Below are 22,559 nucleotides of genomic sequence, written 5' to 3' on the forward strand. Positions count from 1 at the left end.
AATTTGATTCCTCCACTCCCTGTCAGAGCATTATTTGTGACATTGAGAGAAAGAAAGCTCAGATTTTATGCTCTTACATATGTAGTTGTAACCAACATACACACACTTCCTGTAGCGTCTGAATGTTTGAGGATGCTCCACTTGGGCGACAGGAAACATCTTTTTAAGGTGCAGTTGGGTACACACGGTAGTGATACAATGACTGAACAAGTCAATCCATTATGTAATAGGAGAGCAGGGGTCACTAATAGGCGGATCCAGACGCCGTTGCATCTGGACCCTGGACCTCCAACCGATTTGAGAATTATAACATTTTGACGGAACACTTCTATTTTGACCTGCGCAGCTTTTACAGCCTTTACGACACTCGTTCAGCCGCCCAGGAGACACACCAACCAATTACATGCGTTGAAAATCACATCAGGTGATGCTGCTCAGCCAATCGCATACGTGTATTCTGATACGCTAACAGCCCAATATGATCAGAATTCAATACATGAATTCACTGTCCAACAATGACGTTAACAGAGAGGAACAGAGCTGAAACACATGGTTTTAATAACCACAGATAAAGTCCCTGCACACACAGTTCTCCTTTTAGAAGATGAGAAGAATATAATGTCATGGTTTTCTTGGTTGACATCGCTTCACCCTGAATTTACTGAATTTAAAGCTGCAGTTCAATCAATTTTTCTAAAATGATGTACTTTATTTTAAGAGTCACATTTTTCAAAAGCTTTCTGTTATGTAATGTATTCTTTAATCCAGCACTTAAACAAGAGAACATGTGTTTATTATTGGATTATGTGTTATTTATAATTCCTTCATTTCAATTTGAAAACTGACAATAAATATTGTTGAGATATTGATAATGACAGTCAGTTGATGACTACATACAGACGCTAATACAACTGCTGGGCTACTTCAGTATATTGGACTAAATCATAGCGCAGGTTAATTATTATATATATATATATATATATATATATATATATATATATATATATATATATATATAAAAAATATATATATATATAAATATAAATATTATTGTGGTGTTCCGGACCTTTGCATGTGGGAATTTTTCCTAAATGGATCTCTGTGAATATTAATTGAATAGCCCTGGACTACAGGATGAGTCATGATTAATATGAGGAAAACAATAATAACATCAAAAGCACCACGATGAAGGAAGAGCTCGGGTTAGTAACCTATTTCAATTAGCATAATGTCATTAAGCTGGTGTCACACCTCGACCTACACACACACACACACACACACACACACACACACACACACACACACACACACACACACACACACACACACACACACAATTTACTGCAATGCAGCCTTTAAAAGATATCCAAAATCTATGACATTTAGTCTCATATTGCAATATCAATATAATGCCCAGTCCTAACTGCATCTGATACACATATGAAAATAAGGCTACTGCTACCACTTTAGGTTGCAATATTGATTGTTTTTGTAAGACTCACTTGCACCCCACCATCACATTATTCCATTTTTTTTTGACATGGGGCGGACCGTAAGACATGGAAATGTGTTACTATGTGGGCGTAATCTGCATTTCATTTGACATGTTTCTCGTTTTGTATTTGCCACAAGTGGAATGTGTTCATGTTTTGTTCACCACCTCCAGAACCGGTGTGATCTTCAATGCCCTCTTCAATGCGATTACGCCCGTAACATGCTTCCGTGACACGAGGGCTTTTAATCCGTTCACCCAGGATTTGCACATCGATGCCAGATGGAGCTCCCAGGCACAGCGCGCGTTCCTCCGCCCGGGATCGAACAATGCTGCGAGTGCTAACGCGGCGGTGGGAGTCAAAAGGCTTCAGTAGCAACCCCCAGGCAAAGCATATGCACTTGTGTGTAATATGGCCTATAATCCTTAAATGGAGTACTTACCATCGGTCCACAATGAAGACAACGCGTGGGTTCAAAGATGCTACAGAACGAATGAGTCACAGTTCTTTGTTTCCTGCTCAGCTTTCGTCGTCCACATGTGCAGGTGACGAGTGGCGCTAGTGTCTCAGCCCACCTGCTATAATAAAGGAGTATCATGTCTTTATAGAGCCCCTGTAGATGGAGACATAAGGGGAGGGGGGGGGGGGGGGCATCTCATTTCATTCTACTCTCTTTGTTCAATCTCATAACTCCACCTCTGCCACGCTTCCTGAAGTGAGAGAGCAGAGGTGGTGCAGCGGGCCAAACAATTATCGAGAATGACCACCTGTGTGTGTGTGTGTGTGTGTGTGTGTGTGTGTGTGTGTGTGTGTGTGTGTGTGTGTGTGTGTGTGTGTGTGTGTGTGTTCGGTCCCAGAGAAGATATCTGAACAGCTGTGGCATGTCTCTTTTCTACAGCTCTCACACACAGACAGAAAACACACGATATTAGACACAGTATAAAACACACACATTGTTGTCACTTCCTGATCGATCAGAGGAGCACAATGACTCTTGAGAGGAATATATTTTGAAGGCCTTTTGCCAACTATGTATTTTGATGTGTTCTGTTAACTCACTTTATTGTGTTTGAAATTGGAGAAGACCTCTGCTGTTGTAGATGAACAGTGTGGTGCACTATATTTCTCTTTTTATACTCCTTGTCTGTTCTGAGCTATTCCATTCCAACCCATTCAGTGCGTATGCATGAGAGGCAGGGAGAAAAGAAAGTGTCAGCCAAAGTGCTTCTTTCCTCTTTTCAGCCCTTTTGGGAATTTTTTTAACTTTTGGAACACAGTGCTGGATGGAGGAAAGGATTCTTTCTTTTCATGCAAATTTAATCGTTTTTCTTTTAAAAGCACATCCTTCAAAGTGTCCGCAGAGAATCAAAAAGTGCCGTGTCCTGTCCAGTGGAGCGCAATCCTATTGTATTGTGTCCCATTTGGTTATACCTGCGATTCTTTTATCTGGTTGTCAACCTGCTTCCGATCATATAGTTTTTTTATTGTAAATTATTGAATGAAGCATTGGAACCAAAACAGGTCGGCCAGCTCTGCAAGTAAGACAAACCCACGTAAAAATTCTAAAGCTCTGCTGTTAGTTCTGAGAGGAAACATCCTTCAATACCACGCACACAATTAGATGCTCGGCAAAACACCAGGGGTTCAGCAGTGATGGTGGGATGTAAAAGATTAAAGTATTTCATCCTAACTAAGGGAGACATGGTTTCCTCTTTTAAAAAAAATAAAAAATAAATAAAGTTTTGGGGCCTCACGTGCGCACACATGCACAGTTTTGTCTTTGAACCATGCATGCGCTCATATCTGCTTTGTGTTGGATTCAACAATTTCATCTTGTGCTTGACATTGTGAGTTAATTTGACCACTCAAATGGGATTAAACGGGATTAAAGGAGTTGTTTGTTTCTCGCTACTACCGAACGTATTTCTTTCAGAAATAAGGTCCCATGATGCGCCCAGGAAAGGGCGGGACTTTGTCGCTATATTATACAAAAAAAGACTTTCAGAGGAATAGTTTTGACCATACATGGCATTCAGGGGACAAGCAGATTGATGTGCAATGAGTGAGATTCATCATCATTCATTGCACAAAAGTGTGAGATGCACACATTAACAACTTGTTCGACACATGCTCTAATGAATGAAACATCTGGTGTTGGGGATTGACTCCGCCGGAAAGAGTCACAGGTGGTTACACACTGAGACTTGAGTGAATTACAAACTTTCTGCTAAACATCAGTAAGCTAGCTCTCTCTCTCTCTCTCTCTCTCTCTCTCTCTCTCTCTCTCTCTCTCTCTCTCTCTCTCTCTCTCTCTCCGCCTTTGGGTTTGATCACTGCAGTTCTAGAATCAGGTCTGGGGATGTTAGAGTATAATGTTCTGCGCCCCCGAGGTTCTCAAGGCTTAATTCAATAAAACTGACAAAACAATAAACCTTGTGCGTTAACCCCAAAGACGCAGCTGTTCTCACACGTCCTCATCATCCACGATTGCGATCAGACTGCTGCCTGTCAAAGGGGCTCACCCTTATTTAGTAGCGCAAGGGACGGTTGCAACAAATATTGTGTATTGGTAGAAGCAGATAACTTATCGTAATATATAGGCCACGTATCGGAGGAACCGTACCTTCATCTTGTCGTTTGGAACCCGGCAGCTGCAGAGACAACATTGTGCGTGGGATTGTGCCATTCTGCTTCCCTTTTTTTAACAGATATGGAGGAGGAAGTTTCTACAGAAACTCCTGATTTAAAAGTAAAAAGAAAACCCCTTGGTGACAGTCTTTATTTTGGCAATTAACCATACATTTTATAGACCTCACAAACTTTTAGCAAATGGAATTATTTGTCCAACCATCAATCCAATATATGCCACACAGAATGGGTCACGATAAGTCCTGGTAATGGCATCAATGCTTTATTGGGTTTTTTTAGCGGTGTTTTGAAAATCATGGTGTGTGTATCACATTTGTTGGTTTTATTGTATTCTCATTGAGGAAGATATTGAATAGGCTTTAAAAAATATTTTCAATTTCTATTAAATGATATCCAGCAATAACCTTCAACCTCATTAAAGCATCCTCAGACTATTGATAGGGGCATTGGTAATGAGTATTGCATTGCACACCCATTGCAAATCAGCCCATTAAGTTAAATGGACATTATCAATTGTTATCGCTGCCACTATAAAGCTTCTAAATGCACCTATCTGCACTTTGTGAAAGGAGAATGGTTCCATGTGTTTAAAGTTGTGAACTGAAACAAAGGTAAAACTGCTTAATTAGATTTAGGAAAAGAAAAATCGTGGTTTGGGTAAAAATAGGTACGTTTGTTTGTGACGTATTATACGTTATGTTTATACCTTTATGTTAAGCACCTAACATAACCTTCTGAACCTACTGGTGCAGCAGGCCCCTTCTAACCCAGATCTAGCAGATAGGAACAGCTGTCACCTGTCAGTATAACGTCATACAACTCAAAGGCACCACAAACTCCAGCCTCCAAAATGATCACACAGATGAATCTAAATCTCACTAAAACAAAAAACAAAAATAGAAAATTCTAACCTTCAAGAAGTATATATTTTTTGCAGGGCTGCTGTATTCGACTGCATTCGTTTACTTAATAAACTGTCAACTGAGGGTTGTATTCTACTAATGCACATGAATTTGAACTGAAATGACCTTTTGTCACAGTTATCCATTTTAATTGTCTTGTGGTAAACTAAAAGAATGGTTGTGAAAACATTCAATGTCCCACACAATAGGTAATAAACTTGCTATATATACTATTATAATAATCTTGGATAGAACTATATTACATTATCACCTTGCAAATCATGCATATGCTGTATTAATGACCTCATAATGTCATTATTATACAAGTAAGACAGTAATGACTCATTTAGTATGTTTCATTGCATTTCCAATGAGGAAAAATGGCGCAAATGTGCACTGAAAATCCCCCGTGTAATGTAAATGACAGTATCCAGCAATCCATTGCATTGACAAGTGTTAATTCATGCTCAAACCAATTAGAGGAACTTTTTTAATTATATTTTTGAAACTCTTACATTGCCTGAAACCAAGAGAGTGTTCCTCATCAAACCGTAGCCTATAGTGGCTCAGACAGCTCAACCACAAACTGAGAACAAAAAAAACCCCATAAAGACAGAGAATATCCAGCAGTTTGACAAGAAACAGGCTGCATTTAGAAACATTCTACATATGTGGAGGCGATAGAGGGTTGGAGAAATGGGAGAGGAAATTATTAAAGCTGTCAGGTATTTTTGCACAGCCCTGTTATTGTAGAAAATATCAAAGCCTAGAGGGCAGTCTGTGCTATGACTCTCTCTCTGTGTCTGTGTGTGTGTGTGTGTGTGTGTGTGTGTGTGTGTGTGTGTGTGTGTGTGGATCCGTGGCGGATGGTGACTCAAACAATTGGGGAGGACAGGAGGAAAACCAACCCACGCCGTCATGTTATTTCAAACTAGCTGGCTACTTCTCTCTTCTTCTTTTTAACCAAAAGAATACATTCAGGGGCTCGCTATTCAAATAGAACAGTAACAGGGCTATATCACACTTTACAAAAATATTATAAAACATCCAGATTTTATGTGTCTGAATGCCTTTTTGTTAGTTGAATCAGAATTTAGTTTCACATATTGCTTAGCATCCTTTGGGAAAACAACAAAATACGTTGTTTTGTGGTAAAGATTTTGCCAACATCATTATCAAATGTGATTTAAAGGTAGGATCAATGACAGCTGGGTTGGGGTTATCTCTACTTTTGTATTAAGCAGCCTCAGTCCAAATCTATTGTGACAGTCAGCTTACAGAACATCAGTGCTGCTACAACAAGTTAACTATTGTGTTGGCTAACACGGGTAGCTAGCTACTTCTCGATTTCAAAAAAAGGAAATGGAAATTTGAAAAATGGAAATTTGGACTCTGTTGAAAATGCCTAAATGAATCTATCGTTGTACATGCAGTGGTTATCATCAGTCACGCTCCAAGTGAGGACGTCCCCCCTTCATCATCTTTGTGTGTTTTGGCCGATAAGAGATTAGCATGAAAACAATGAAATACATTAAATTGATGAATTGAAAATTAACATTAAAGACGTCCCGCCCCCATCACCACTGTCTTGCCTGTCCAGCAGGTGTCGCTCTTCCAAAGAAGAGAGAAAACATATTTTAGAAATTATGATGAGATTTCACTCTTTTTTTTTTTCTTCATATTTTGATCTCCCTCTTGCGTCTCAAAAGGAGAGCTGGAGCGACCGCCTCTGCCTCTATGGACCCAGCCTCCTCCCCTGTGGATTTGGTTCATCCCACTGGTGGAGTCAAGTTGAGGCCAGGTCCTGCCCGTCAGGACTGAGCAGGAAGGACAGCTCATGCTCACATTTGCACTGTGTGAGCGTGTCTGTGTATCATCTATCAGTCAGGCTCTCGCCGCACGGACAGGAAGTAGAAAATTGAGAGACAGGAAATTGACCTAAAACTCCAAGCATAGCCGCAGGCGTGCTTCTCTGTGTCCCTCTCTGTTTTACTCCTCTCTAGTCCTCTTTGTTTTATCTCTCGGCCCGCTGCCGGCTCGCTTCTCACTCATTCTCTATTCGCCTCAGTCTATCTCTTGTTCTCTCTCCTCCATCAGCCTGCTTCCTTTTCTATCCATGTCTCCGTCTAGAAAAATCTACGACACACACACACACACACACACTCACACATCGGAAAAAAAAAGCACCCTCATGAACAAATGAGGGCGGACTTGCCTGGATCTCTGTTCAAATTCTCTTCACGTTCACGTTGAAGCTCTTGCTTGTCAAGACTTTTGATCCTCACCACAGCAACAGTCAGACGGGCTGAACCGAGTTTCCACATTGTTATTGAGGCTCTGAGGACATCCTTTCAGCTCAGTGCACACACCTCCGCTTCTCTCTTCACCTCAGCTTTCAGCGGGATCGTTCGCTCCTATTAAAAGATTCAAAACAAATTATGAAATCAATGAAATGCATCAAACACGTCACGCCGTGACATCACGTACTCCTGCTGTGTACTCTGCACTGTGATGTGAGGCAAAGAAATGGCGTGAGGTGAATGGGACAGGTGCGTCAAACTTTGTACCCCGTCTCTGAGTCTGTGGGCAGCGAGGCACGCTAATGTCACTGAGTTACAATCAGATTAGTGCAAACCCACTCATTTTCTCATCCGTTGGCTTTTTAAAATGCCTAAAGCCACTCAAACCGTTAGGGAGGGCTCTTGTTTGATCAAAGTCACGATCAGGCGGCAACATCCAGTTCTGCCGAGTGAAGCCAATAAGGAAATGTCTCAAAACTTGCATTCTCTCCGCTGATCACTGATCAAGTCATCACAGCATGGAAAATAGACCATAAAGCTGGGTCTGCTTTAGGGCGGGCCAACTGTGATTGACAGGTCGCTGCCGCTACCGCATCTGGTGTCACTTCCTCGCATTCGAAATACGGTAACGCCGTTTATCGGTTGCAAAAAAGCAAAGATGGCCACGCCCGTATTCCAAGATGGCGACGGCAAAATCGGCAAACCCGAGGCTTCATAACGGCAGTCCACAAACCAATGGCTGACGTCAAGATGACTACATCCGCCGTCTTCTACACAGTCTGTATGGTTACGAAGCATCCGTCACATGATGAAGCCGTGGACATTTTCAGCTCAATCTCACTGTTGATGAGAAGCGCTCTCAGTTTAGTTCTGTACATTCTAGCACGCTCACTTTCTTTATGAAACGTATAGATATCCCAGTCTGTGGACAAACACAAATGGACCATACTGTAATTAGAAAAAACCACAGTGCGCTATATATTCTTTTATACAAAACCATTGAAATGGATAAGGCTCAGGTTGGTGTTGATGTTGCGGTGTCTACAGAATCACAGCTTATCTGAACAGCCCGTCCTCCTCCCTTGTAGTACATGGAAAAGATGGATTGTGCAGAATTAACACTTGTGTCTGAACAGCCAACAGCAGCTGTGACTTGGGGGGTGGTGTGAAAATCACTCAACGCAGATTTTATATTGTGCCTCAAGTCTGAACAGATGTAAGGGGTTTGTAATTTGCAGTTTTTACAGTTGAAAACCGATTAATTTTTATGGGCTATAGGTATAGAAAATGCCCCTAGTGGCCATGTGGACTATATGATTTTTGTTTGTCAGAAGCAAAGGCAGAATGCAATGCTTTTCGGTGAATCCCACATTCTTCACACGTGAATGAACGTGACACCCAGTTTCTTTTTCTGCAGCTCGAACACGTCTATTGAAGCGCACGCAAACCACACAACAATTCCTGTAAATCAATTTAAGGAAACTGTAGAGCCTGCGTTTGAAACAACAAATAAGTCTCACATTCAACAGGTGACCATACAATCCCCTTTATTAGTGAGTGGACAAAAAGACAAGATACTCTGACGTATACCGTGACCAACATATTTGCAGATGGGAGGAGACTCTGACTGTTCTCCACACACGTCTTTATCTGCAAACTAGGGCATATAGATACTGTGTACAAATAATGTATTCTATTAACTGCATTAATCTCGCGCACAATTGTTATGCTTCCTCTGTTACAGTATGTCCCGGAATGTCTTGCTTCTTTCTCCACTAGACTCTCTGAAAGAGACACAGAGAGCTGCTGTGTGGGCGAGGCAGGAGTGTGTCGTTTTTTTCCCCGCAAAGAGAAAGTGAGAGAGAAAGTGAGTGAGAGTGAGAGAGAGAGAGAGTGAGAGAGAGAGAGAGAGAGAGATTTAATGATTTCAACTCTTGTGCTTTCTTTGTGCTTCAGTCAGATAAGTCATTCAGGTGAGAGGGAGAACTTGGGAAACTGCTTCAGCATCGTGTTTACGGGTAGGTCTTAATAACACTTGATGAGGGCTGTCAAAATTGGCCAAAAAGGATGTCGGAATATTCATTAAAAAAACAACAACAGCAACACATAGGTTTGAACTGTTCAAACTAACTGGCAGCGGGAGCTGCAGGACCGAGCTTCGAACTGAGCTCAACTTTTGTCAGATGTCGTGTTTCTATTAATTCCTGACGCTGGCTTTGAAAGCACCGCAACAGAAGGAGAATGGCTGATATAGGAGAAGTTGAAATGAGGGGTTTTCTAAACGATACCTCCTAAAACCTAGATTAGGTGGCAGCTGGCTGGAGGGAAATCGCCGGGGAGCTGAAAGTCTCCACCTTGCTGTTGACTATTATGTCATTTCCCAAGTCCTCCGCCATCGTTACGGTCGTCGTTGAGTTATTCTTGGCGTTACAAAAGTGATGTGTGATTCCCGTCATGCAGTGCGTTCAGTGCCCACGAGGCAGACAGCCGAGGCAGTGCTGCGATTTTTTTTTTTCGAATATTCATTTTAACATGTGAATATCAGTTTTGTTTTTACCATTAAAAACAGCCCTGCACTTGACACAACTTCACCAAGAGTCTAAACGCATACATTTATATTCATTGTTGGAGACCAGCCTTTGTTCTCCTCGTGACTGTCGACTGACCTCAGCTCTGAAAATGACACATAAACCCGCCAGTGTCTCCCTTCATCCGCACATCCTTCCTCCTTCCAAACCTCCCATCATCCCTCTCTCCTAAATCCCACCCATGGCCACCACTTCGACTCCAAAAGCCTCCGAATTTTGTCTCTGCCTCGCAGCCAAATCCAGCCTGTCGATAATACTCTCGGCTTCAAACAGACACACACACACACACACACACCAGGACACCAGATTCTTCAGTTATGTGACTTTAACGTGGGGGCATATTGCAACAAATAAACCGTACCTCCTACATCATCTTCACCTGGCATCCCCAGAGTCATATATGCTGGTCAGGTTTGCTGAGGTGGTGATAAAATACAGTTTTAAAGTAACAGATATTCAGTGTTAAGTCATGATTATCCTCAATATCAGGCACCTCAAGGCCTCTATCATGATAACTCATGTTGTGGTATTTTCACAACAAGTTTTCACACCTGGAGTTCTGGGGCCCCGGGGCAAATTCCAGCTTGGTAATCCGGCCTTGCATGGCTCTCCTCACCACACACATTTTTGTATTGTTTCTTTTTAAAACATCTACTCTCATCTTAATTTCTGTAATCAATCCAGCATGTACGTTTGTTACATTACACTACAGTCATTTAGCAGAGGCTTTTTATCCAAAGCGACTTACAATCAGTCGCAGATGTGACACATTCTACCCCAAACACACATGCAGAATAGTTGTCAAGCAGAGGCACCAGGCTGGAGTTGCAGGTTGTGTGTGTCATTTGTGCGAGCATCTGCAGACCCTCTCCACATTGCATGTTCGCTGAAAAAAGGCGATGGTGCAAATAATAGGGAGGACACGCGAAAACAAACGTCAATCAGGTGTTCCACTGGATTTGCTGAGTCGCGCTATTTGTTTAGCGGGAGAAATCTCCACACAGATTTGGGGATTTAGCCATCAAGAGCCATACGGACGGTTTTAGTGGAAAAACAATATTAAATACAATCTTCTATAAAACTGAAAACTGATTGTTAGACACATAAGTGAAGCAATTCGGCTTTTATTAATGAACACAACATCCGATCCGGCCCCACGTGTCCTTGGAACAGCAAACGACTTATTTGCATCATGCAGACCAACGTTTTCCGCCTGTTAGAATCATGTTGTGTACATCAGATGCTGCTGGGTTTTCATTCTATAAATATGACTTTGTGTACATGTGTGACGGCACTGAGCAGCAGGAGTCCAGGCCGCATACAAGGACCGGCTGAAAAACCAAGTGAGACCATCTGTGGAAAGAGCCCATGAATTATAAGGTGGACTCGTGGGCCGACCTAAGACTTTGGTCCACTGCGTGATCTCATGGCCTCTTGGCTCATGTCTTATTTTCTAAGAAATTCAATTTTTTTTTTGTCCCCCCCCCCCATTGTTGTTTTCCGACCTGAATAATTCATAGGCTCTGCCTGAATCTCACAAGATGACACACTCTGTAAAAAGAGTGTAACTCACAGTACAGTAAGCAGCAATCCCAAAGCTCTTATTGTTTTAAAGCTCTGTCTTAAGTAGAATTAGATCTGCGGATTATATTTGGACCTGATTCTGACAGCAGGTTTTCATCATTCCTCTGTAATGATACAGTTTTACAAATACAATAAAAAAACAACAACAAACAAAACCTTATTTCGGTCTCCAGTTAAGATGCGATACAGCAACCCCTCAGGAGCAGACAAAAAAAAACACAACCTCTCTGTTTAAACAACCCAACTTATTACTCCCAATAAAGCAATGAGTTGAAATTCATTCATTACTGGAAACTAACAAGCCCAGAAAATGTGTCGAGTGTTGGGGGCTTTATACAAATAGCAGCAGATATGCGTTCAGACAGCAAGCAGCTTGCTAAGATGAATCATCGGAACTACATAAACTGTAAGCTGAATGTGTGTGTGTGTGTGTGTGTGTGTGTGTGTGTGTGTGTGTGTGTGAGAGTGTGAGGGTGGGCTCCACATTATGTACTGATTGTTTTACAGAGGAAAAGTGAAGAGCAACAGACAAATCTTTCTGGGAGGGATAATAAATTATTTATTACTTATGTTGTCAGGCACACACACACACACACACACACACACACACACACACACACACACACACACAGGCAGGGGTTCAGAGACTACGCTCAAAGACACATTGGTGGTTGAGGATAAACAGCATCCCAGATGAAGTAAGCTGAGTGCAGGATAGAGCCACATGTTGAGCTTGTTATTTATTCACATTTTTACACATCGGGAAGGCATAAGGCATGCAATAAAAAAAAAGCCTTTTTTTTTTTTTTTTTTTTTTACAGTAAGCCGTAGAATAAAGTGTCTGACACACAGAGCTGTCAGTCAAAGAAAGGCATTCATTCAGTGTCTAAAAGGGGTCGGACTGTTTCTGCCATAGCCTCTCTATACACTGATGTTAACGGTGTATTCACAGCTTGTTCCACTGCCTCCAAGTAGACAAACTGAAGGAACATGCTTTAACATACTGCCGGTTATTAACAAAGCACAGATCAGTTACTTGGAGTTGGTGTTAGATAGTAAAAAAAAAAACCATCAGCACTCACTTGTGGCCGCAATTCAGGGTTGGTGCCGGTTCCGCTGTTGGTCGATGAGGTACTGTATATATGTCGGTCTGAAGTCAGTTCACACTGAATCTGATGTCCCAGACTGGCTTAATAACTTCCACTAATATTAAAGTCGGGTCAAGTCAATGGGTTACATTTGACCAATGCTGAATTTGCAACTAGATATATATCCAACCAGTGGGGAACTCGAAGAGCTCACACCTCCAAGGCCAATAGACATTTCTCCCAATATTGAAGGAATTTGTGTATCCGCCCCGTGATTTCGACCCGCTCCAAAAAAGGTAATGGCTTCTTCCTTGGCCCACGGTACATCTTTCTACCAACTTACACCAAAAGCAGATCCGTAGTTTTTTTTCATAATCCTTTCTGACGAACAGACGAATCGAATTGTAAACATAACCTCTTTGGCAGATGTAGTTAAGCTTATTTAGTGTTATAATAATACTTAATTTGCCAAAAATGTCCTATTTATTAGTTCATCTGCTATTCCAACCCTCTGCTTTCCCACTGGAGATCATCGAAGTGCCGTCTTCTGCGTTCCTCTTCTTTAATGTGCTGCCCTCATTATCTCTTCCCTCCCTCACAGTGCAGTCTCCTCTCTGATTGAAGGTCATGGCAATGGCACATCACTTTTTCCATATATGGTTAATAAATAAAGGGAAATAACATGTAAATTACAGTTTTTGCTCCCGGCGGTTTGCGCTTTGAGACCGGCGTATTCAAATGTGCCATCCATTATTGAACTATAAATGCAAGAGAGTAGATTGAAGTTGCCTTTGCGGCGACCTTCACTAAGTAGTTTTCACCTTGTTTTAATGGCGCCCCTTTTCACGGGACCGAGCAAAGGTGAAGCATAATCACAGATGTGATTACGGTAAACCTGACCTCCATAAATGATGCAAAGTGATGCTGTCACCTGATTGCAGTGAGGTGGGCGATCATTAAACCATGTCGGCGTCGCACACATCCACAGCGCGTGAACTGACTCTGACGGACGGATAAGACAAACAAACAATCTGCAGATAGACAAGCCCATGGAAGCTTTTTTTTCCCCAGCTCAGTGTTGGTGAGTTCTGTTTAACAGTCGGTGGACGGATTTCATGGTTTTGTGGTTCGTGACAAATTCTCCGACCTCCGGGCACGTAACAAGCCTTTCAAAGCCATTGGATGAACTCCAAAATGCACGGTGGTCAAGCTCAAACCAAAGCTGTTCCGCTCAGATACTGAAAAAAGTTTTGAGCCGACAGGGGTGATGTGTGTGTACCGATATCTCTGGGCAACGTGAAGGGTCAGTGCAGGATGCACTGTAGCGCACTTAGCGTGTCTGACTTTTGTGCAAGGCATCAGAGTTGGCAACCCAGACCCAGATCACCACGGACATGACTTTTTCTTTCGCTTCTTTTTAAAACCATAACTATAATCTTTCTCATAGTTTATTCGCCAAAAACCATCCTCTCTTTAAACCATAGCATACCATAGTTGCCATGTGCAGAAATCGTTGAAATAAATAAAAAAATTTTAATCATTGGCATTGCATGTTTTTTCAGAATTCAAAATCTTCTTTATTATAGGGTTTCTATTACAGCTACCGAATCAGAATGAACTATTTGAAATGTATCATTAAACTAGACATACCTTTTGTCCGACGTGTCAACCAAACTATAAGCTGTTGCCTAATTCCTACAACACTATAGGGCTGTGACTTTTGAATCAAAAATGGAACTATGCCGAATGATGAAATGTCTAGTTGTCATTTGGACAAACTTCATAACTAAGCATAACAGTTTGTGTCTTTTGCTCTGGCGGGGGAGGCATTAATAAATAGATAAATCCTGGTTGACCGCAGCCACAATGTACTTCAGCATAGGTTGTGTTTGAACATATAACCTGTCCATTTTCTTTTTAATATATACACTAATAGAACATAACATGCAGTGTATACTAAATGTTCATATTGTTGTGTTTTGCAATTAATATCCCATGAATTGTAATTCATACAAGACATTCATGCACTTCATCATTTTCTACTAAATTACACAAGATGTGCGGTGACTTCTCATCTCCCACAGTTATACATCGATACACGTTTGCATGCATGCTTCTTTTAGAATACTTAATTTAGTTATTTTTTCTGGTGGTAATGACGATACAAAGACCTCTTTACAATTACAATGTTATATGAGCTTGAGACACGACTCTGACTTATGTAGAAATCAGACTTGACTGAGGAAAGAATGAAGTTACTCTAACTGTGCTACCGTACAGGTGATTCAGCTCCCTCACTGATAAAAGGCCTTTCTGGTTCTCCCAGTGAAGCATATGAGATGGGCTTAATTTAAACAGCATTACTCACGACTCTCTTAAAGGGTTAAAACTTACTATCTATCATTTCATAGTCATTCTACTGCATTTGAGAAGGCACTGAAAAGTGGGAAGGTTGTTATCTCCAGCAGGCCTAATTCATGTTGCTTGTTGTTGTACAACTGAACCACGGTTTTCCAGCAGGAGGCGATATTACAGCTGAGCTTTGAAATCAGCTAAAAAAAAAAAAAAAAAAAAAAAAAGGAAAGAAAGGGAAACCAGGCTTCTCTTTTATATGCAAAACGGCCTTTTATCACTTTCAAGTTCTGCTGCCAACGCTGCTTCATCAAGGATATCTCAGGAATGTACTTCTTACATGTATTGTGTGTGTGTGTATATATATATATATATATAGAGAGACTATTAGAACCTTAATTAATCCAGATCAGTAGACAGGAGGAAGGATTATGCAGAGAAGGTGACAGAGACGGGGAAGGGCATGATAATTACACTGAGATTTTAGTCTGTGGAAAGCATATGAATTCAGACACACAGTATAACCTTGGGCACAGCTCCACTCATACTTCAGCGGAGGTTATCCACAGGTGCAATTACAGTAAAGACTTATGCAACTGTATCTTTGTCAATCCCCTCTGTGACATGAATCCTACAGGCAGCACTAACGTACGATCTGACACGGCACCACAATTCATAATTCGCTACACTGAGGCTCATCATTCTATGAGATTCGCTGAATATTTTTTTTTTTGAAATGGGAAGATTAGTTCAAACACCACCAGCTTCCAAAAAAAAAGACACTTTGAATAACGATATTGTAGGCTTTGAAAGAATGAATCATGCAGCAGCTGCTGGTCGACTTTTGGGGGCAAAAGGTTAACTTTCTGTGCACAACATGTGGTTGTGTGAAAGACGAGTCTGGTGATTGTGTTGATTATTTTTGGCCCATGAACAAGCTCTCTGTGAAAGTGCACCCTTTTCACGTATTTCATTTCCGTGATAAATAAAAAGGTAAATCAAATTTGTCTCAATCGAACTCTAAAATCTGCGCCTCTGATATTTACTGGTGGGAAGCACATGTTAAACTGGCCACCTGTCTCTCAGCTGGTCTTTGTTGCCAATTGATGCATTTCAAAAACACGAAAAAAAAAAAAAAAAAGATGGCCAGAATAAATCCACTTCTCAGTGAGAAGTAGACAGAAACAAATAATTTGTATTACAATGTTAGAAGTATATACGGTAAAATCTCAAACTTTAAAACAAACGGCGCATGATGTATCATGTCGTCAGTAGTAGTGGGAAACGTGTAGTCTGTTGCATTGAAGACCGAACTCGGGGGGGGGGGCGGAGGTGGAGTCAGTTCTGGAAAATCCTCCAGGTGTTTTTGATGTGCGACAGTCTCTCTGTGGACCCAACTACTGAGGAACTCCCATTCTGTCAGGGCGGATATATCAAACGCAACCGGTTGGATCTGAGAGGGAAGTTGACTTTACATAAGAGTTACTCAGTATGTGGTTTTATTGAGTTTTTTTCACTCAGAATTAATACATTTTTTTAACAAGCGGGTAGCTCAAGTAAGCGCATGATAAAGAGAGAACATTTTTCTGCTTCTCTTTGTCTATTTTTAAACAAGTGCATACATCACACCCCCAGAGAGCACAACTAAAAAGAACAGAAATATACGTCATTCAGAGGGTTAAATAGTTCCCCCTCAGGTTTATACTGTTAGCTCTGTCAGCACCTTTGCTGTAGTTAGCGCTGTTAGCACTGTTAGCGCTGTTAGCTACAAGCCGCCGGCTCAGCCGTCGACAGGTTGAGAGCCTGTCTCAGAGCTTATGTTCAAACCTTATTTTTGTAGATTGAAGCACACTTGTAATGCACTGCAGACAGATTTCTGATTTGTTTTTGTAATGTTTTTTGTACTAAGATGGGTCACACAGTTACTGGTGTTGAAAAGATGTTGTAGTCAGACTGTTGTGATCTGATTTTTGAAAGCACTTTCTAAATATAAAGGGAGTTTAGATTTAGCTGATTTCTTTTATTTATTGATGCAAACCTGTGGACAACAAAAGGATCAGTGGTTGAATGTGAAAGTCCCTCCACAATTGAAATAGAACAGCATGGGAGATGCCATTTCTGATGGTTATAAAACAAACAAGACTACGAGCCTACAGCCCACTGTGAGGATGCACTTAGCGCAGCAGCGCTTTGAGCTAAATGCTAATGTCAGCATGATAACATGCCCACATTGACAATGCTAAGCTGGCATAATGTTATCCATGTTCACCATCTAAGTTCAGCCTGCTAACATTTGATAATTACCATTAATCACAAAGTACAGCTGAGGCTGATGGGAATACTATTATATTTGCACGGTTTGATCATAAATCAAAGTATTGGTCAGATTAAGATTGACCTGATGGTGGCGCTAGATGAAAAGACGAGGGATCATCACATTGGGGCCATTTTCTCATAGACTTCTATAAAATCTGACTTCTTCTTGCAACCAGAAATAAATCGCATCCTGTAGACAGAATGCAAGTTTAAGGCACTTCCTCATTGGCTTAACCTTTCAGAACCGGAGGTTTCTTACTGATGGCAATCCATCCAAAGGTTGCTGAGACTTGACAGTCCTCATCTGACAACCTTGAACTAATTTCTCTAGTAGCTGTTGAGATATTGCATAGGTTAACTGAAAGGTTAATTGATCCACAGGGGGAACAAGAGGAAAAGCCAGGCGCTTACCAAAGTCATTGGAATTCATTGTGGGTACCATGAATGTCTGTACAAGTTGTTTGTGTCAATCCATCCAGTGGTTTCTGAGAGATCTCAGTCTGAAGTATAGTGGACCGACCAACCAAACGCCATTGGCATCCCTAGAGCTAAAACTCCAAACGATTGACAGATTCAGACTCCATACAAAAATACAAATGTTAGCATAGAGCCAATGAGGGAAGCGGTTTCGTCATTAAATGGTTGTGCTGAACAGAGAGCCTTAGTGAAGTGAACTGTGTCTTCTCCACTTTCTACTTTCAACTTTATATACTCCTCTGCAAACAATTGATGAAAATATGTTTTGTTTTTGTTTTATATACACACACACACACACACATGATTAAATATGGACAACACTATGATATCACCTAAAAGGGGCTGCTCATCCTTTGGCAAAACTACTCCACATATACAAGACAGTGTGTGTTTGAAGTTGCCTGACAATATGAATGTCTTAAGTGTTTTTCTTAAATCGCACATGACACATGTTTCCAGATTTAATGAGTGATGATGAGTGTTTTGAGCTGTTTGTGTCTGTCACTGACAAATGCTAAATAAGAAAGTGTTGTTATTATTTTCTGAGCTGCTGTAGTTCCCGGGCTGACTGGTAAATGAACTCTGCTGGATGTGGAGGTATATTAACACCGCCAGTGGTAAATGAGCTGCCAATAGTAAACGAATGGTGACAATGTTGCTACTGGGATTAAATGAACTCCAACATCATTATATTTTAACATGCAATCACCATAAATCAATGCCTATATGTCTGTGAATGCATCTGTGTGGATCCAATTGCAGCTCATTTCACTTTCTAGATGAAACAACTGGTGGATACGAGCGGTTTTTGGTCCTGTATCTAATTGACACTAAAAGACGTTGAACAGATGCTCATTAAGAAACCGACTGTAGACACTTCCAGTAAATTTGGAAGTGCCCGGACTAATAAAGCAGGATCTGAGTCGCATTTAAGTTGATGATGCTGAGAGGCTTTTGAAAGAACAAGTTGAATGTCTCCTCTGGAACTCAAGGTGACAGTCACAGGTGATGAGCCGCATGTTGTTCGCTCAGCCTATTGCGTTCAGCTGCCTGGGCGAGTCACTCGACTTTGCGTCGGCTGCACTCGGCTCACCGTCCGCCGCGGCGTACAGGCTGCTGCGTGCCTCCGTCCTGCTGTCTCATCCGTTGAGTGCGATCTGGAACAGCATTGCCCTTTGACGTCTGGCTCTCTGCCTCGGTCGGGTCCCGGGCAAGCTGCCAGCTTCTTAAGGTGTCCTTTAAGAAAGCCGCTGCGGTCCCTTTGCACCAGCTGAAACTGGCCAGTTTATGATGTTTTTGCTGGATAGGATAGCCTCACAGGGCTTAGCTCATTCTAGCCCCCCATTTGGATTAGTTAACAGAGCTGCAAATAATGACTATTTTCTTTTTTGATTGACCTGTCGATCATTGTTGGTAATAATTAATCAAGCCGTTTGTCAGAATGTCAGAAAATGCTCATCAATGTTTCCCAAATCCCAAGGTTAAGTTTCCGAATATCTTGTTTTGTATGCCCAACAGTCCAAAATCCAAAGAAGGGAACTACTGCTGCAACAAATAATCGATGATTTTACAACAAGGTGGGATGCAATACAAATCTGTGAATAAAGGATTTAATAAACACTAAATATATAGTGAATAAACCCAAATAAACACTCAATCTACCAACAACCGGCACACCAAATTCCATTCAGAATTCACACACTTTGAACAGTTGTAATGGAATATGTATGTCACTTTTCCAAATCCACATCAATAACTCTTCACATTGGCATACATTATGCCCACAGCACCTATTTATCAAAGAAAGTAAGTCACTAAAAAGTAATGCAACATTTAAAAGGCTACTTCTTTTTCTTTTTTTTTTAACGGAGTCCGGTGCAGTGCTCACGCCACACCAACGCACCGGGGCTTCATTACATCACTTCCAGTGAAACACGAGAGAGCAGAGGTTATTAATGATCGTGTGACAATGTAGTGGCGGCGCTCGATTATTCTGCAGCGGCACGGCGCTGCTGCAGGATAAATATAAAGGGGAACGCTGAAGTAAGAGGCTCATGGGTTGGAGATTTAGAAAGCGCTGCCAAAGGGCCAAATGTTATTCAAGAAGTGAACCTAACAAATCGGTTGCATTGTCCCGGCCGTGGCGATGATTGCAGCCGTAAATGTTATACTTTACGTCTTGTCTCTTATGTGAAGTAAAATGCCTGCATGGACACTACAAGAGGCAAGTGATTGGCTTTTGTGACGATACACTGTATGGCTTGAGGCATTGCTCGTGTGTCTTAACACACTATTTTTTGTTTTTCCTTTATCTAGAATTCCCTGGATGATAAATATATACATTTTCTGTTACTCTCTGTGACTTAAATCAGAAAAAAATGAGCTATGTGCTTAGTTTGTGTGAAGATAATCTCAGGTTGTGTGTGTGTGTGTGTGTGTGTGTGTGTGTGTGTGTGTGTGAGAGGAGCTACTGCTGTACTGCTCATACCATACAATATCTTCTGTAAGTCACTATATGCCATTGACAGGACAAAAAAAAAAAGAAGGTAATTCTGTGTCGAGGAAAGCGTTCTGTGGGGAGCTTATTCCATATTATTCACGCTCCTGTAAATGTCTGTATGTGAGGCCTTCCTCGTAGGTGTTTTCGACAGTTAAGCGGATGTAATCCCCCGTCTTCCTGTTAAGCCAATTGGTCCCAGAGGGGGTTTCTTTATTCCTTAAAGCAAAGTTTGAACTCGGGGGGGGGGGGGGTCATATTGCGAATGAGGAATACTGGAAAAGTCAGACACGCTGAGCTGATGTGTACATCTTATGATTATCTTCTTGCTGTTGTCAATACAATGTAACTCAGTTTGTTCTGTTTGCCGCACAGAACCATCTGGGACACCGTCATTGGGAAGGCCGTCAACCTTAAAAAGAATTGGCGGGAAATGGGATAAACCGTCAGTCAATTAAAGTTCTCGGACTTCAAACGCATCACTTGAAGCTTGAATCCAGGTGCCGTGTAACACAAACACAAGAAGCAAATGTTGTATCTTGTACACTGGGACATCTTGCTTTGTTTTGCCTTCGTCCTCATTGTTCATTTCGTGAAGATAATTCTTAAATATTTGACTTTAAAGACCCAGTGAAAAGAAGAAAACATTTCCTCAGTTCTAATCCCAATCTAATGCGATGGATTTGGTTTAATAAACAAATATGCTAATAAATCATCTCCTTTTAAGCAGTGACAACAGAAAGAAAGCGGGAAGGAGGAAAGGAGGGAAGGAGGGAGGTAAGACGAAGCATGACGGGATTCCAAATCAATGGTTCAGCATCTAGAAAAGCATTTGTGCGTTTGTTATTGACTTTTTTGCAACAAGTGACCCCGTCTCACCATTGTGTTCTCCACACATGGGAATAACTGTCAAATCAGTGTGGCAGTTAAAAGCATTCAAAATCTTTCAAAGTTGTCAAGAGAAGAAAGTCGTCTGGTGACTACCAACGAGGTTAGTTCCCACGTGGCTCGCGTACATTTAATGAGCGGCGCATTTTTAAAGGAGTTCGTACACTCGTGCTTCTGTGAGACGTTACAAGATGCGATCGATCGCGTCATTAATATTCATTTAGTCCTGCACTGACCACAGGTGCATCCTTACTAATAAACCCCTCAAACTGTCAGATGCGCGGGGGCCGAGCTCTCAAAGGATTAATTCACCTGCCACAAGCTGACCCGCGTATTATGCTGAAGTGGAAAGCTTGCATCTAATGTGTTTCCACACGGATTCAGCGCGGTTTCAAAAGCTCCTCTGAAATGAAATTCATCTGAGGGAGTATGATTATCTTCAAAAGCCGCGGCCCCACTAGAAATGAGCTTTAGACGGGCAGTAGGGGATCCAGCGGAGGGGGTGGGGGAGTTGGGTACGGCTGTATTCATCAGTTGATAGCATTTGGTTGCCGTTGGTTGCCTCGGCCTCTTGGTTGAGTGTGACAGCTGTGCATATTTGACACGCTCCTGGTCTAATAGTAATATTTGGGACTATTACAGACATTTTGACGACATTTTTTTCTGCCTTGAAACATTTTGACTCGCAGCCTGTTTTATGTAAACGCTCAAACTAGAAATAGAAAGCGGGCTTTTGATACTTTTTTTATGAATTTAAGATTATAAATATGACTACAGTGAGCAGTTGCCTTTTTTCACACCGCACATTGTGTTTTCATTCATGGGGGCTACTTCACAATACCTAGACAGTGGATTAAGCAAGGATTTTCCAGTTATGCCGACTGAATTTAGACGCGACTCGGCTCCTAGAAAGCAGCGGCGCCGAAGTTATCATGGAGATTTATTCTGTGCAGCTAACCGAGCTTTGCCTTCATTTTATTAATATACCACAGGTAAATCTCGTCATTCAGATAAGAACTGTTATAATTTCAACATTATGACCGTTATTCTTTTGTTTCATTATTCATGTGATAGACATTGTTACTCTTATAATGTATTTAATGTTCATATTGTTAGAGGTTTGATACATATGTTGGTGCACTTGTTGAGTTGATGATTAGAAATGGCTGCAGAGTGATTAAATACCCGGCCTATATAGTACTGTGTATTCATGTACCAACAGTGAGAAGATACCACAATGTTTTTTGACCTTTTATTTGACTGGGGTCACATGTCTGCTGGGGGTGATGAATGCATCATGTTACAGACATGCTTACATTGGAATCATCACCAACTTCCCCTTCTAGTTTCCTCTGTGTCTTTCTTTTTATCTCCATATCTACGTCCATGTCCTGCAGGTTTATTATGTGATATATGATTTTGACC

Source organism: Cebidichthys violaceus, unplaced genomic scaffold (assembly GCF_023349555.1).
Source record: "Cebidichthys violaceus isolate CVI_PGR_0920_01 unplaced genomic scaffold, fCebVio1.0.p SCAF_22, whole genome shotgun sequence".
Taxonomy (NCBI): domain Eukaryota; kingdom Metazoa; phylum Chordata; class Actinopteri; order Perciformes; family Stichaeidae; genus Cebidichthys; species Cebidichthys violaceus.